Source organism: Pectinophora gossypiella, chromosome 25, assembly GCF_024362695.1.
Source record: "Pectinophora gossypiella chromosome 25, ilPecGoss1.1, whole genome shotgun sequence".
In the NCBI taxonomy this organism is placed as follows: Eukaryota; Metazoa; Arthropoda; class Insecta; order Lepidoptera; family Gelechiidae; genus Pectinophora; species Pectinophora gossypiella.
The window spans coordinates 3759648-3777052 of NC_065428.1; the positions used below are offsets into that span (position 1 = coordinate 3759648).

The 17405-nt window shown below is 38.4% G+C and overlaps 1 protein-coding gene and 1 long non-coding RNA gene across 3 annotated transcripts in view; one reads left to right on the top strand and one right to left on the bottom strand.

Annotated features, from left to right (window-relative positions):
- Positions 1-2200, top strand: part of LOC126378245 (uncharacterized) — a 380400-nt gene extending 378200 nt beyond the window's left edge. The window contains exon 2 of the long non-coding RNA XR_007568060.1: positions 2086-2200. This is a non-coding gene — a long non-coding RNA (uncharacterized LOC126378245). The remainder of the gene's footprint in view (positions 1-2085) is intronic.
- The window catches only part of LOC126378048 (titin-like), a 795425-nt gene that overhangs the window by 353258 nt on the left and 424762 nt on the right, over positions 1-17405 (bottom strand). The window lies entirely within an intron of this gene.

Genomic DNA, 17405 nt, shown 5'->3' on the forward strand with positions numbered 1-17405 from the left:
GAAACGATTGATGAATGTGGAGGAAGCAAGAGAAGTGTGTCAGAATCGAAGCAAATGGAATTCTATAGTCTCTGCTTAGCCCGGTGGGAAAAAGGCGTGAGTTTATGTATGTATTACTAGTGTCTCTGCCCATCCTGATAGGGGCTAGGGACGTGAGTTCTTTCTCTGTCTATTTATTGTTATTGCAAGAGTGTAACTTTCTATGTAGGTATTTACTACACAATTTACGAACATTACTAATTGGTCGTTAGCGATATTTTACAAGGTATTATAAAAATAACTGGACTGATGAAGACCGCTACATCTTATTTCATGTAATTATATTCACATTTTATTAAAGCAATGGCCCCGATTCCTGCAGACACCATAATTATAATTTTATTTTTACACATTGACAGTCCCCATTTAAAATGATTTGACTTCCTTGTAAGTCCCGCATTATTCCTCAATTTTTATACGTCCTATTTTTTTTTATTTTTTTATTTATTATTATAAACAATTGCAAAGTACATTATCATGTTTAGTACAGTACATCACAAACTTAAAAAGTTTTACCGTGCACTGTAGATTCGTCGATTATAATTTATTTATTTATTTATTTCAAATCGGGAAACAAACAGCTTAAATAACAATTTAAAAAATGCAAATGGTTTGTACATTAGCCAATGAAGTCTCCACTTATAACTAATACATGCATCACTGAGAAGTAGACAGAAGTAATAAATAAATTAAGTTAGCAAGCAATACAAAAAAGAAAGAAAAGTTGATGCTACATCTATAGGTAACAGATCAACAAATTATAACAATAACAAGATGAGGTAGACATAGATATGGTGGAACGCGTATTACTCATAATAGCACCGGTCGTTCTTGTAGATGTGCAGTGTGCAGTCGTTTTTGTAGATGTGCAGTGTGCAGTCGTTTTTGTGTACCTACATAGTGTTGTTTGTATTAAAAACGTAAATAATAATAAATGTATTCTAAGCACTTCATAATACCAATTGAGTGCAATATGAAGTAAACCATATCTCATACTATGATGAAAAAATAAAAACTTTCAAGGTCCGTGATCCATGTATGGGTCACGGAGGTATGGCTCTAGTCCGTCATGACCTGTATATGGGGCACTGGACTGCCAACGTGTTAAGTTATACCCGTCGTTTCCTTCCGTCCAAAAGGAAACGCACGGAGGATCGAAAACAGTTAATTTTAAAATGAATGATTGAATAATCCTGGCGATCGTTTTGTGCATATTTCGGTATCATCCGCTATGCTCTCGTGGCATGTTTCTATAATAAGAACTCTATGATTGTGATGAGCGAGAAACAGTTCACGCGCTCTCTCTCTTACTCCTTACGGCCATTTAAGACTAAAGTAAGGCCAGAGGGGGTGAGGTAGGCGCCCGATACGAATTGGTGCGGGGCGGATAGTCACCGTTCTATGTACGTACGGTCACGAGCATTAATATGTTTACACTTTGGTACCATGTCACATTACTTTTTTTGACAAATTGAACTGTAAGTCTCATTAAATGTCAAATGTGTTAGTGCGACAGAGTCCTAAAGTGGGTACATTATATTGATCATGACTGTACGTAGATTCCTTACTCTATGCTAATGTGTATATTAGTTACGCCAATCTATGGATTATAGGCGTGAATAACGTACCTATACCTACAGGGTGTTGGTGACACCGTAACGAAAACTTTGGAGGATGATTCAGCTCAAGATTCTGAGTTAATATCAGAAGGAATTTTCCATCAAAACAGTATGGAATTCTAAATGATTTCAAGAAACACAGAAAAACATGAAGTTTGCGACGGAAAATTCCACTTGATATCAACTCTAAATCATGGTCTGAATCATCCCTCTAAGTTTCCGTTACGGTGTCACTAAGACCCTGTATCATCATCACCAGCCCATTAACGTCCCCACTGCTGGGGCAGGGGCCTTCCCTATGGATGGATAGGGAGATCGGGCCTTAAACCACCACGCGGGCCCAGTGCGGATTGGTGGTTATTAACGACTGCTAATGCAGCCGGGACCAACGGCTTAACGTGCCTTCCGAAGCACGGAGGAGCTCGAGATGAAAACTTTTTTTTTTGTGGTCACCCATCCTATGACCGGCCTCTGCGAAAGTTGCTTTACTTCAACAATCGCAAACCGAGCGCGTTTACCGCTGCGCCACCGAGCTCCTCAAGACCCTGTATATTCATGCTTATTTACTATTTGCATAAGACAGACGCAATGTCTATTGATTGAATCACTCGGGCGAATCATTGAGTTAATCGCATGTCTTTACCTTTGACACATTCGAATTACGTGTAAAGTTACTGCTACAGCCCTAACGTTCCATACAAAATCTCGGTGTTGTTCTGTGCGAGCGAGTGAGACAGATAGTCCGCGCGCTCCCTCACTGATTAACGTCTTACGTCTTTAATAGATCAAAGTCGCCTCCATCGGGGGTGAGGTAAATCAAGCTAGTATCAGCGCGGGGCAGAGAGTGTCCCTACTATATGTAAGTGACATCGTTACGAATTCTGAGGGGGATGTTTCAGCTCATTATTGCGAGTTAATGCCAAGTGGAAAAAAATACAAAAAAAAAACATGAATATGCGACGGAAAATTCCACTTGATATTAACTCACAATCATGGTCTGAGAAACCCCCAACAGTATCGTACATTAAAATTAAATTCATTTCAAAGAGGTTTTAATCACATGAAAACAGAACAGTAATTATCTACATCAAACCACGAGAATACCTTAAATAAAAGTAGAAAATTATTTCAAACTAAATTCTTAAGAATAATTAATTACACTAAATATTTACTTAATAAAACTTCAAAGAGAGGTATTGAAAGTTAAATGATTACTTAAATATTTCTGTGGTAATTATACGATGTAAACTTAGGTATCTAGCTATTTCGTGAACTTTCGGTTGATTTTAAAAATGGATTTGGAAGATAAAATCAGATTTACTTAAGTTGCGATATATTTATTACACAGATAAACTTACGCCTATTACCCACCGGGGTAAGCAGAGACTATGCAATTCCATTTGTATCTATCCTAACAGACTTCTCTTTCGTAACACATAATATAACATTCTTATCATTATTACATAACTTAAAATAAATAAAATTATTCTAACAGTAGTTTTAAGGTTTGTTTTAAATTATTTTAATTTTTCATAATTTCCTGAATTAAAGTTATTTAATATAGATAATGGCCCCAATTCCGACGCAGACACCGTCTAATTTTATTTTAAGTTATATCCGTCATTTTCATATCCGTCGAAAAGGAAAGAGACGGATGATTCACAGCTCTTAATTTTAGGAAGAATGAGTAAATGAATGAATAACCCGGGCGAATCAAAAGGTATGTCGCTGGTATGCAATCCGTTTGACGTGCTGTGTACTTAACTGTGTCGGGTTATTGACTGATGTAAAATTTTTAGACGGCTGTATTAGATTTGTGCATAAAATTGACGTGTGTTCCATAAACTTTATGCTTGTCGATTACCCGTCCCTTTCCTTTTCGGCGGATAAGAAAATGACAGATATAACTTAAAATAAAATTAGATGGTATTTACAGGAATTAGCACCAATAAGTTTATGTATTTATAATGATATTTATATTTAGGAACACAAAATATAAATGATGGAAAAGCGTTAGACAGCTAAATAAGAGGAATCAGTAAAATCAAATCAAGCAGCTGACGGGAAGAAAATTTTTATTTTAATTCCGTTCCCGACAGAAAAACAAAATGCAAAAGTGTAAAAAGTAATGAGATACTTTCCAATCGACGTTCCCCAGACACAGGATGGATGGCGTTGTTCACTTTTAACGTGATAATTACCTATTTCAGTTGGTTATACAGGGGGTGACTGAAAAGCAGCAGCAATACTGAGGCTCCTCCTTTTCGGCCACAACTGATAATGTGTTACATATAATTAGGTTTAAACAACTTTGTAAAATATTTGTGGTTGAATAAACTTCTTTTATTATTATTTTATCCATCTTTGGACTTCGTATCAACAGTGGCTGCAAGTTGTCTTTGATTACTTGTGGCTCTGCCCACCCCATTAGGGATTACGGGCGTGAGTTTATGTATGTATGTATGTAATATTATTATTATTATTATTATTTTCTAATTGCTGAGGTAAATAATTATTCAAAAATGTAATGTTATGACAAAAGCATAATGATATATAAAACGAATTGTTGCTTGATATATGGATCACAATATGTATAGAATGATGTTGCTACCTATATTGCTTCTCTTTATTTTGATCAGAATAATAATGGGTGGAAGTTTAATACCTTGGTGTATTAAAAAGGGTCATCATTTATACCCAATAACAAATATAAAATATGCATATGTCTGCTATCCAAAATTTTTGAAATTAGAAGTTTAAATAAAGAAAAAACTTAACAAGGCCATGGTTTTGGGGAACACCGATTGGAAAGTCCCTGATTAATATAAAAAAGAGGTCGCAATGCGAACAAGCGACCAAATTCAAATTCAAAAATATCTTTATTCAGTAGGTAACATAGTTACACTTTGAATCGTCAATATTTACATAACGAACGTCTCATCCGCCTAAAACTACTGCAGCTTCTCACAACCTGACCACACATCTCATTGTTTTTATTTCATAAGAAAGCTGTGCTCAAGATGACGATGGTTCAATTTATAACAAAAGATAAGTGTCATTATTAGAAGTAAATTGAGTTTGGAAATCACATTAAAGTTAGGCGAAGTAAAGTGTAAAAGGACCGAAAATTATCCGGGAATAGCTTGTTTGTGGTCCCAGGATAAATTAACGGAATCTTTAAAAAGTTCTTTTCTCTGCCTTAATTTCGTAAAAAAATGCTGAGTGTGAATAGAAAGAGATAAACTGTGCTGGATTGAGTTTGCCTCTTTATCGGTCTGCTGGAAGAGATTTCTATTAGTTATAAGTTAAATGAGGAGCTCGGTGGCGCAGCGGTTAACGCGCTTGGTCTGCGATTGTTAAGCAACTTTCGCAAAGGCCGGTCATAGGATGGGTGACCACAAAAAAAAAGTTTTTATCTCGAGCTCCTCCATGCTTCGGAAGGCACGTTAAGCTGTTGGTCCCGGCTGCATTAGCAGTCGTTAATAACCATCAATCCGCACTGGGCCCGCGTGATGGTTTAAGGCCCGTTCTCCCTATCCATCCATAGGTAAGGCCCGTGCCCCAGCAGTGGGGACGTTAATGGGCTGATGATGATGATAAGTTAAATTGTTTGTTTCTCTGTATGTAATCCACTTGTCTTTATGTCTTTGTTCGTGTGTACAATAGACTCTTATAAACAAATGTAGGATTTTCAAATTCCATAAAACGAATCTACGATCAATTTTGTTTTGTCTATGACGATATACTAGAATGGTCTATAGTCGTTACTTTGCTTTTTTCCCGTAATGACAAAAGGCCTACGGTGTAGTTAAAAAATCCCGGCGGAATCCCGGTGGGGGCATGTCACAAAAATCACTTTGTGATCCCTAGTTTGGTTAGAAAATTACAGGCTGATCACCTGATTGTCCGACAGTAAGATGATCCGTGCTTCGAAAGGCACGTTAAGCCGTTGGTCCCGGTTACTACTTACTGATGTGAATATGTAGTCGTTACAAGAGTCATGACAGGGGCCTTTGGCGACTAAGAAATAAATTTAAAGAAATTAATATTTTAACTTTGGCATCACAATATATCTTTGAAAACTTAATATATGTAAAAAAACATATAGGATTATATGCAAAAAATAGCGATCGGCACATTGTTAATACCCGGAATAAAAATAAACTTGCTTTACAAGTCAGTCGATTACATAAGATTACTAAATCTTTTAAGGGGCAATGTATACGTTTTTACAATGAGATTTCCATTGACATTCAGAATTTGCCTTTCAACTGCTTTAAGACAGTAGTTAAACAAAAACTTTACAAAAAAGGTTATTATAAAGTTAGTGATTATTTAGAAGATATGAATGCATGGGATTAACTGTCTGAGAACTGATATTAGGCAGCTAAATTACTCAATTGTATATCAATATTTTATGTTTATTTTTTTTAAAGAACGTCTAGGGCCCTGTGCCGAGGTTTTTCTTGCAGCTTCTTTTCCCCGGCTATACAGGTTGTGAGAAGCTGCAGTAGTTTTAGGCGGATGAGACGTTCGTTATGTAAAAATTGACGATTCAAAGTGTAACTATGTTACCTACTGAATAAAGATATTTTTGAATTTGAATCATAATCCTGACACCAAGGTTATTGAGGCTAGTATTCCACTTCACACAATAAGAAGAAGAAAATTAATAAACTGCGTCGAAGCTCAATTGACGAAGTTTTATTTCCATCCCATACAAATGAAACGGTTGGTTGCATTCAATGCTCAAAAGTGGAACATATATCGGCTATCAGTCTCCTAAAGTGGCGTTATATTATAGAGACGTCAACAAAAACCGGATATAAACGTCGGTTTGGCAGCCCGGATAGTTTCACCGTATCCGGGAACCGCTGACTCATTGCATTGGTCCCGTTTGGGACTATACGGAACCCTAGTGCGAACGGACGCGTTGGAATGAAGAAGAATCAACGCAGACCGCGTCATGCCAAAACTAATATTTAAAAGAAAAAAAAGAGCCATGTTGAGCCATGTCATGCCTTTGACGGCTCAAAAGTAACCCTGACACCAGGGTTGATAAGGTTGGTAATCCATCTCACAACTCACACGATAAGAAGAAGAGAAGAAGAAAAAAGAAGACGTTTTAAGGTCCTTCTGGGAGCCAATAAAAACGCGTTCAGCTACCATATCACGATCAGCGCCATCTAGCACGCATTTTTTGAACCAGCATTTCATTTAGGACGTCAAATGTCATAGTGCTAGGTTTGCATGTATGAAATTGACGGATGTGGATGAAGCAAGAGAAGTATGTCAAGATCGAAGCAAATGGAATCCCATAGTCTCTGCTTACCCCGGTGGGATATAGGCGTGAGTTTATGTATGTGTTGTACTTGTGGCATCCTCTAATATTTCTTTCTTTAACTAATTTAACCGTGCTTCGGAAGGCACATTAAGCCGTTGGTCCCGGCTGCAGTAGCAGTCGTTAATAACCACCAATCCGCACTGGGCCCGCGTGGTGGTTTAAGGCCCGATCTCCCTATCCATCCATAGGGAAGGCCCGTGCCCCAGCAGTGGGGACGTTAATGGGCTGGTGATGATGATGAACTAATTTAACCATGTTTATATTGGTCACATTGAAAAATTTGACTCTTAATCCGTAATTACAGTCCAGTTGTAATTTTCACAGAATTTATGTACATAATTATAGCGGATACCCTCCTAACATCTAGGTTATTATAAGTTCACAGAATAATAGAATAGGGGAGCTCCATACAAGGAAAGTAGCTTTTTTAAATTTCAATATGGCAGCGCGAACGGCAAAGATAAGGTAGCAATCTTGAAATTCGAAAAAACGGCTCAAAATTGTTATAATCATAAATCTAAAGTATTGGATACCATTTCAAGTCGACAACTCAACCCTTTTCCCTTCGCGGGTTGGAAGGTCAAACAGGCAGTCGCTTCTGTAAAAAATCAGACCTGTCAAATCTTCAGGTTAGGTAAGCGGACTCTTTGAAAGATGGGACAATGCTAGGAGATGATGATGAACTTAAAGACGACCTAATGACTGGACTATTATCTTTCTGGTCAAGTCGTAAAAACCTTTATACGAGTATATGGGTGATGGGCTTATCATCATGCGGTTTATAATATTCATCTTTTTTATTTATTTATTAATGGATCACTTACAGCTTTGCACATTATAACATTTAGTTAGGACATAATTAAACAAAATAAAACAGTATTTATGTGTAAGCCAATTACAAGTGAACAAACACAACATTTATCGTAAAAAAAAAAACAACATAGCATATAACATAACATAAACTCACGTTTTACATCCCAATTGGGGTAGTCAGAGGTACATCCATCGTAAGATAAACTAAGTACCCATACCTCACCGAGCTTTCTGTTAGATTAACGTGATAGTGAGCCGTATCGCCGTCTATAATGGCCGAGCTGTTTTGTCAGTGAAAACCATTTTAAGACTTCTCATTGGAAGTATCTGCAAGTCTTCTGAATACTTGTGGCTCCGCTCAGCCCACTCCTTTAGGGAATACATGGTAAGTTTATGTACAGTCATGAGCAATATGATGTACCCACTTTAGAACCCTGTCGCACTATCATATTTGACATTTAATGAGACTTACGGTTTAATTTGTCAAAAAACTTAATGTGACATGGTTTCAAAGTGTATACATATTAGTACTCGTGACCGTACTACTATTAACACAACAGAGACATTACTAAACTACCTACATGTGTTAAATGAGATACCTACTTCTCCTTGAAATAGTTTAAAATTACGTCAACCATTATACGTAGTAATCATCAAATCAAAGGCACATTAAAACCAAAATTGAAACATGAAACGTTATCAGACAATTATATTAATTAGACGCAATTTCAAGCTTAATTAACTGAAGTAACGGTAAAAGGTGTAATTAATAACTTGAATTTCTAAGTATGTCTGGCTTCAAATAATCTCAAGTAAGTTGCTTTAAGCACACCTAACTTAGATAGATGCCACACAGACTTTGCTAGTTCGTTGCGTTATCGCAACGATGTGATTGCAACGTACCGATTGTCGCAAAGAACTGTGTAGTTAATTAAGAAAAGACCACACGGCCTTGCCGATTTTGTGTGTCATCGCAACGCTGTGATTTCACAACGAACTGGGTAGTTAATCAAGAAGAGCACATGGCCTTGCCGGTTCGGTGTGTCATCGCAACGCTGTGATTTCAACGTACGGATTGACACAACGAACTGTGTAGTTATTAAGGAGATACCACACGGCCCTGCCGGATTTGTGTGTCATCGCAATGCTGTAGATTCACAACGAACTGGGTAGTTAATCAGGAAGAGCACATGGCCTAGCCGGTTCGGTGTGTCATCGCTGCGCTGTGATTTCAACGTACCGATTGTCACAACGAACTGTGTAGTTAATTAAGAGACCACACGGCCTTGCCGGATTTGTGTATTAAGAAGATACCACACGGCCCTGCCGGATTTGTGTGTCATCGCAACGCTGTGATTTCAACGTACGGATTGACACTACGTCACCTCTTCTATCGTGTGGATTGTGAGGTGAATTAACAACCCCATCAACCCTGGTCAGAGTTATTACTGAGCCGCCATAGGCCCCTGACATGACGCATGTAACGACTACGTACTTACATCAGTAAGTAACAACGTCACAATGAACTGTGAAGCTTATTAAAACTTGATTTAATTGCAGATTTGACGTAACGTCACGGATCGAAACCCATCGTGTGGGTTCACCTTTAGATTCGCTTTAGCTGTGCAGTAGATTTATCGTTTCGCGTTTCGTAAGCATAGTAACATATTACGCCCTCATCACATGAGTGCGATTTTTCGCGCTGTGAAGGCGAATCGTTATCATGATAGTTTTATTTAATCTTGCACATTTATTAACGTTGGGATCTAAGAGTAGGTAACGCCGTGTTTCTTTAGTGGAACGTGGAGTAAAAAGAAACTTATTCGCTATTCCTATCTACCTTTTCTCTAGGTATATCTCTGACATATCTTGAAAGTAAAAGGTTAATGACTATTTGGAAGGAATGCATGGGAATCAATATTAGGCAGCCAAATTACTGAAATACTAACACAAATATACTTTATTACACCAAAAAAAAAGAAAAGAGTTACAAAAGAGACTTAACTAGGTTCAAAGCAAATGGCGTCTATCGCTTAAAGCGATTTCTTCCAGACGATCATAACATAAACATAAAACATAAACAGGCTTTATACGTCCCACTGCTGGGCACAGGTTTCCCCACAATCAACCGGAGGGGGTATGGAGCGCCACCACGCTGCTCCACTGCGGGACAACCATAACGCGAGGAAATATTAAATTGTATTACAATTTTTTTAATCAGACTGAAGCGAATCAAAAAGGAGGGTTATGTTTTTTACCACTCTGTATGTATGAGTGTATGCACGTCTGTTACCACCTAACATCGAAATCACCAGTCAGATTACATAAATGAGGTGTCACTAGAAGCGTCTTGATCGACTGTGGTTATAACAGTGTTGTTGCGTTAAAATCAATGTGGCGCCATCTAGAGGACGTAAACTGAGAACTCCGTGGTTGCGCCACCACGTTGTCCTAGTGATATAGGTCCCTAAGGATCTAGTTTAAGTTTGATTTGCTTATATTGCACTTAAAATAATATAACATTTTTCTAGACTACAACGTACAATTTGAGTGAAATAAATTAATGTTATCACAACACGCCATAAGATGAATTGAAACAGTTTTAAAAAATAAACTTGTTGGGTTTTACTTTACAATATTTTCAGTTTGATTGCACTCCGTAATTAATAATAAGGTCTTTACACTTTCTTTGTAATAAAACCAGTTATTAGCTCTGGGAACTCGCTTTGAAGACGAAGATCTGTATCTTCTGACGTTAAACTAGTTAAGACGATGTTGATTATACAAATCATTGCATACATGCTTATAGTTACATGAAATTACACCCATTTTCTCTGACAGGGTAGGCAGATATAGCAGATATTATGAGTCATGAGACAAGCCGCAACTAAGAATATTCCTTCTAAGATAATGGCCCGGATTCCTGCAGACACCTCCTAATTTTATTTAAAGTTACACCTGTCATTTTCTTATCCGTCGAAAAGAAAAGGGACGGAAGATCGAAAATAGTTAATTTTAAAATGAATGAGTGAAATAATAAAGCGTTTAACTGCAAAATCATGCCATAGCTTGGTAAGACCTTCGGTTCTTACCAGGGGGGAGAGATGTTGGCGTCAGATCTGGCATCCCCCGTTGCCTAGGTATTGTTTATTATATGGCGCTTAGCAACGGGGGTGTAAGTTAGGTTTTATACATTATTTTAATTTTGTGATCTTTTACTCTTTATTATAAGTACGTTAATACTGAGTTGGTCATCTTTCATTTCGCTCGCTAATATCGTATAGTGTTATATTTATTCCCTATAAAAAGGAAAGAAGAAAACCTATAGCAAGTTATTTCATATCAAATCAAATCAAATCTGCTTTTTTCCAACTAATGGCTTTGCTTCTTCGCCACTCATCCTTCAGACGGGATACACTCCGCGTTACTCCACATTTTATCACGAATTTTAGTTGGATAGTATGGAGAACTGTCAAAATTTAGACGTTCAAATCAATGTGGCTCTGGTTCAAAATTTAGGAAGACTCAACAATGCTGCTGCCATTTGGCTTCTAAAGTAAGGCCAACCGGACGAGATAAAAAACGTAAACAAGCGGACCGTTACTGAGTTAAATTGCGATAGCCAGAGATTATTATCTCTGTCCTTATCACTCGTACGCGCAGTTATGGCGTCAGTTGGTCAACGACAGCTGTCGTAGTGTGTTTCGTGGTACAGGAAAGCAGTCAGCACCACAGCTGTCAACATTTATTTTCATCCTCAGCGTTTCCGCCCCGAATTGAATCCCGTATAGTTTAACAAATAAAATCTTTCCGTCGAGGCCATTTTATTGATTCTGCACGTGTCTCCGAAATCCCGAAGGCATCGCTATTACCAGGTGAGGCTTTAAGTTTCTGTTATCATTATTGTTATGTTTATGACCTTTATGTTCTTTTATGACCCTTTATGATACGTGCAGACGGTTGCTGCTGTTTGGTGGAATTATTATTGGTTCAGATATCGCTTATAGTTTTCGGGTGTGTTGTGTCATTTTACTTTCGGACAATCTGGTCAGCCACTGGAATGTTGTAAAGAAACTCTAGGGATCACAAAGTGATTTTTGTGATGTGCCCACCTGAATTCGAACCAGTCACCTCCAGATCGCCAGCGCAACCTTCAAGTGGACTAAGGGGGTCGTAGCCTAATCACGCTACGTTTTAAGGGGTATATATATTTGCTAGATTTCAAGTACTTGGCGCATTCCGTAACAGATTTTGGCGCAAGTAAGTATTTTATTACGACATAAGACTCTTGAAATCGTTCAACTATTTCTATTCCTTGGCAACAGTTCAAGCTTTAGACCTTTACCTGGCCAGGACACTTTTCAAAGACGTCGTGTTTTCATAGAATTCTAATCTAAGGATTTCAAGTCACGTTTTTTGAATAAAGAAGCTATTAGTCGGCTTCAACGACAGTAAGTACTACCCCGGTACAGAATTTGCACCAATGAGTTATTAATTTATCTTAAGTGCAGTTTTCAGTAATACAGTTGGCTCGACCATTACAGACGGTGATACGGCTCACCTCCTATCACGATGATCTAACAGAAAGCTCGGTCAGGCATGGGTACTTAGTTCATCTTGCGATGGATGTACCTCTGACTGCTCTATTAGGATATAGTCATGTGCTTATGTTAAGTTATGTCTGTATAAATATTTTGACGTCAATCTTCTTCTTCTATCGTGTGGATTGTGAGGTGAATTAGTCGTTAAATGAGTCATGTCAGGGGCCTATGACGGCTCAGTAATAACCCTGACACCAGGGTTAATGGTGTTGGTAATCCACCTCACAACCCACATGATAGAAGAAGAGTTCTCTCTTTGAATGTGACAAAAAAAAGCATATTTTCCTTTCGTTTTCTCTCAATGTGTAATTCTATTCATCTAAAGGCGTTATTACATAACAGAAGAAAGACAAAATGAAAACTGTAAAAAACGGACGGCCAACTCGCCCTATGATTTACGTTCCGTTATACCAACGAGAAAATTAAATGTCAGTAAAAAGAGAGCTGTGGTTGCAAATTGATAACGATATTTTATGCAGCCATTCTTTGCTTTCGTGAAATGGAACGGTATTTCTGCCGGTTTTAACGGAATTGCTAGCTATGAAAATTGAGATTTTTGACTTGTAAAAGATGATTTTATATCACGGTAGTCCTAATGGATGTAATGTAATTTTTCGGTGAAATTGTTGAACAAACTGGCGAACCAGTTAGTTCTGCACATAATACATAGAGGGCGCTTATCGAGGCCTGAAACGCGCTAACGAAGTTATCACAGCGCGACGCTTATATACCTACAACTTTCAACGTAAAACGGTAGTAGGATCGTCGATTCATAGTAAGACTTGTGGCTAGCTAGATACTGGGCACTGTTTGGAACCATAATCCTGTGGATACTTAAGTTAGGAAAATATAATGTTGTAAAAGTCTACTAACGGAGTCTGTCAAGATGGACAATAGCAAGTAGGCCATAGGCTAATCCATTATGTTTAATATGATGGTGCTATAGTTTGGGCTAATCAATTGTCACCTATCTACACTACACTTAATAAGTACCAACTTGAAACGTTACAACAGATTTGTCTTCTATCATACTACTTGTGACTCTCTCTCTGAGTTTTGTTAGCATAGAAGAGAGAAGAGAAGTAAACACAAGAGGTTCGTTTTGGGTCGAAACTATTTAGTTTGCCATCGACACGATAAGAAGCAACGAATTACGGACGTAACTTACATCTGTCTCGCTGTGAAAATAATCAATGTGGTGTCATGGTTCACCGGTTTGCTTCCCAAACAGGGAGCGTCGGTTCAAACCCCGATACCGGACGTACACCAATGAGTTATTTCACTAGCACAGTTCTCGGTAGCTCGGCAGGAAAGGCTGGCAAGAGATGTAGGAGGTCTTCATCCGAAAATGAGTTGCCAAAAGTAGACAAACTATACTATACATACTTATTAACGAAGATTGCATGTTTTTTTAGAAATAAAAGGCTGTATTATTATTATAGAGTCTAATCCTAAAATCTTATATTTAGTGCAGTTTTCAATAACACAGTTGGCTCGACCATTGCGGACGAAATTATAAACCATTAGTTGTTATAAGTATAAAATTTACGGTTTTGTAGGTGTTTTTTGGTCTATTACAGAAACGACATGTAACTAGCCTCCTTAAGTGCAGCTAATTTATTACTTTGCAAGAAACTGATTGGACTTTTGCAGCTTGTCGTACCTCTGTCTACCCCAATTGGGATATGAGCTTGTGTTATATGGTATGAGTCTGGCTGTAGAGCAAAGCCAAGATTAGTCTTCAGATTTGTACTCCTCAAACTCCTAAGCGTCTCAAAGTGTAAATATTTATACTGAATGATGGATGGAGCTTGTCATCCATCAGAGTGTCAGTTTTGTGGAGTACGGCACATGATGAGTAGCCTGTGAACTACGTGATAGGGATTTTGATGGCGCTTGACCTGGCTTGGGTATATCTTAGCGTGTTTAACAAATAGTTGATTTAGAACCGTATATTTGCATGTATTATTGTTTGGTGAAAACTTAATTGGTTACTGTACTACCTAATGTGTGTCATACATATCATATTCATGTCTGTGTAGCGTTCTCCATGTTTCTTTTTTTAGGGTTAAATAGGACAGTGGCTTCCTTCTTGCCTTCCGCCCCGCAGTACTCTCTCTGACACAAGTGGGATGGCGCTCAGAGTAGACTATTTCAAAGCCGTACTAGGACTCCTGTCCACCGCCTCTGAATTATACTGACAGTTACTGCTGCCCTCTGTCAGGTTCCAGGATACAGTCCCTGTGACTCGCCCCTTCCGTCCTGCATTGCCGTAACAATGGCTGAAATCTCCGCCTTTGCAACCGGTAAGGTCTTCAACCGTATTCCTGGGCGAGAGTTCTTCGTTATGTCCCGTAGACCGTTATAACTAGAGGTAACAACGACCACAACGGTTGAACGTTGTGCTCACGATCCGGTGGTCCCGGGTTCAAATCCCGGTGGGGACAAATCACAAAAATCACTTTGTGATACCTAGTTTGGTTAGGACATTACAGGCTGATCACCCGATTGTCTGAAAATGAGATGAACCGTGCTTCGGAAGGCACGTTAAGCCGTTGGTCCCGGTTATTACTTAGTGATGTAAGTACGTAGTCGTTACACGAGCCATGTCAGGGGCCTATAGCGGCTCAATAACAACCCTGACACCAGGGTTGATGTGGTTGGTAATCCACCTCATAACCCACACGATAGAAGAAAACTAGAGGTATATGCGTATTATTATAATAATAATAATAATAATAATAAGTTATTTATTTAGGTAAAAACCCATCATCCACATTACAACAAAATAAATACAATAATAAAAAAAATACAATAAAAATATAACATCATTATAAAATTGGTTATTATGTACCATCAACATCATCTACCGTTCCCGAGCCGGTGCACCCTCGACCAGTGTTTTTTAAACCTCTCATCGAGGTCATCATTAATACGCGACAATATCTCATTCTTGGCACCACTCACCCGGACCCAGGATGATGCAATCCGAGAGCGAAGAACTGCAAAGAAGTCCGGGACCCTGGCAGACGCAAACATGCTTTTTGCGCTACAAAAACGGGGGTGTTTCAGCAAGATCCGGAAAGCATCGTTATATTGCACCCGTAATGCGTTATACGAACGCTTAGTGTACCTTGTCCATAATTGGCACGTATAAAAGCATTGACAGAATATAAGCTGTATGTTTTCCTTAAATAAAATAAACAAATGAACTAACAACACTACATATTAGTTGTCACAATATAAAGCAACTACAGGATGCAATGGTAGTGTTGTAACACGGCTCATATGGTTTTACGACACGTATGTCCCCCACACACCCTGCTGATACAACTCTGGCCAAATACAAAGGCACAGATTGATTTATTTTTTTATCTAGATAGGTACTAGCTTTTGCCCGCGACTTCGTCCGCGTGGAAGGATTTTTCCCGCTAATTCCCGTTTCCGTGGGAACTCCGGTAATTCCTTTCTTAGTGCACCTCTACGGTACCTAAGCTACGTCCCTTCCAAATTTCAAGTGCCTACGTTTAGCCGTTTAGGCTGTGCGTTGATATGTCAGTCAGTCAGTTTCTCCTTTTATATATTTAGATACAAACAATACACATATAGTAAAGTTATAAAACGCAAGTCTTGAATTAGTTTTTGTATATGTGCTCCAATTACAGGTACACACTGCATGCACAATTACAACAACAAAACGTATATATCTAGGTGTATATAATTATATATAAATAAATATGTATAAAACTTAAACAGAAATTAACGAAAGGCACGTTAAGCCGTTGGTCCCGGCTGCATCAGCAGTCGTTAATAACCACCAACCCGCACTGGGCCCGCGTGGTGGTTTAAGGACCGATCTCCCTATACATCCATAAGGAAGGCATGTGCCCCAGCAGTGGGGACGTTAATGGGCTGGTGATGAACACGAAAACAATAACAGCTTAAGTCACACTTGTATACAGGGTGTTAGTGACATCGTAACGAAAACTTTGAGGGGTGATTGAGGCCATGATTCTGAGATGATATCAAGTGGAATTTTCCGTCGCAAAAGTAATAAAAATATAAGTATTATTGAAAATAATTAAAAAAAACACAAAAATTTTCAGGAATATTCAGACTGAAAATTCCACTTGATATCAACTCAGAATCATGGTCTGAACCATCCCCCTCAGTATTCGTTACGGTGTCACTAACACCCATACCTACTTGTATGGCTACCGTATGTACTTGTGTGAGGTGTAAGTGACATCGTAACGAATACTGAGGGGGATGATTCAGCTGATTATTCTGAGTTAATATCAAGTGGAATTTTTCATCGCAAAAGTATAGAATTGAAAATAATTAAAAAAAAAAACATGAATTTTGCGACGAAAAATTCCACTTGATATTAACTCAGAATCATGGCCTGAATCATCCACCTGAGTATTCGTTACGATGTCACTAACACCCTGTATACCTAACAGTTTGTTTCTCAAGTTGATTTCTTTTCCTCTCAGCTTTTAGTTTAACCATTAGTCCGGCCAATTAGCAACGCGCCATCCGAGGCAAATCACCAACGATTCACGTCAAAACCAAACACAGGGCCTAGAAAATAGCTTCCATTAAACGTATAGTTGTGGGCAGTTGCTTGTGAAACGAAAGAGCTATATCTGTCTTCTGAGATTAGCGGATGGTGCGAAAGAATGGGCTATTTCGAGTAAACGATTCGAGTTTTTTGGTCCGTGATTTAGCTAAGAAAGTTCGATCAAGTGTGAGCCGGACTTTAGCACCAGAAACTCCGTACCACCGTACGGTCACGAGTACTAGTATGTATACACTTTCAAACCATGTCACATTAACTTTTTTGACAAATTAAACCGTAAGTCTCATTAAATGTCAAATATGATAGTGCGACAGAGTTCTAAAGTGGGTACATGATATTGCTCATGAATGTACTTATATTTAACACGTTGACAGTCCAGTGATCCATATACGGGTCATGACGCACTA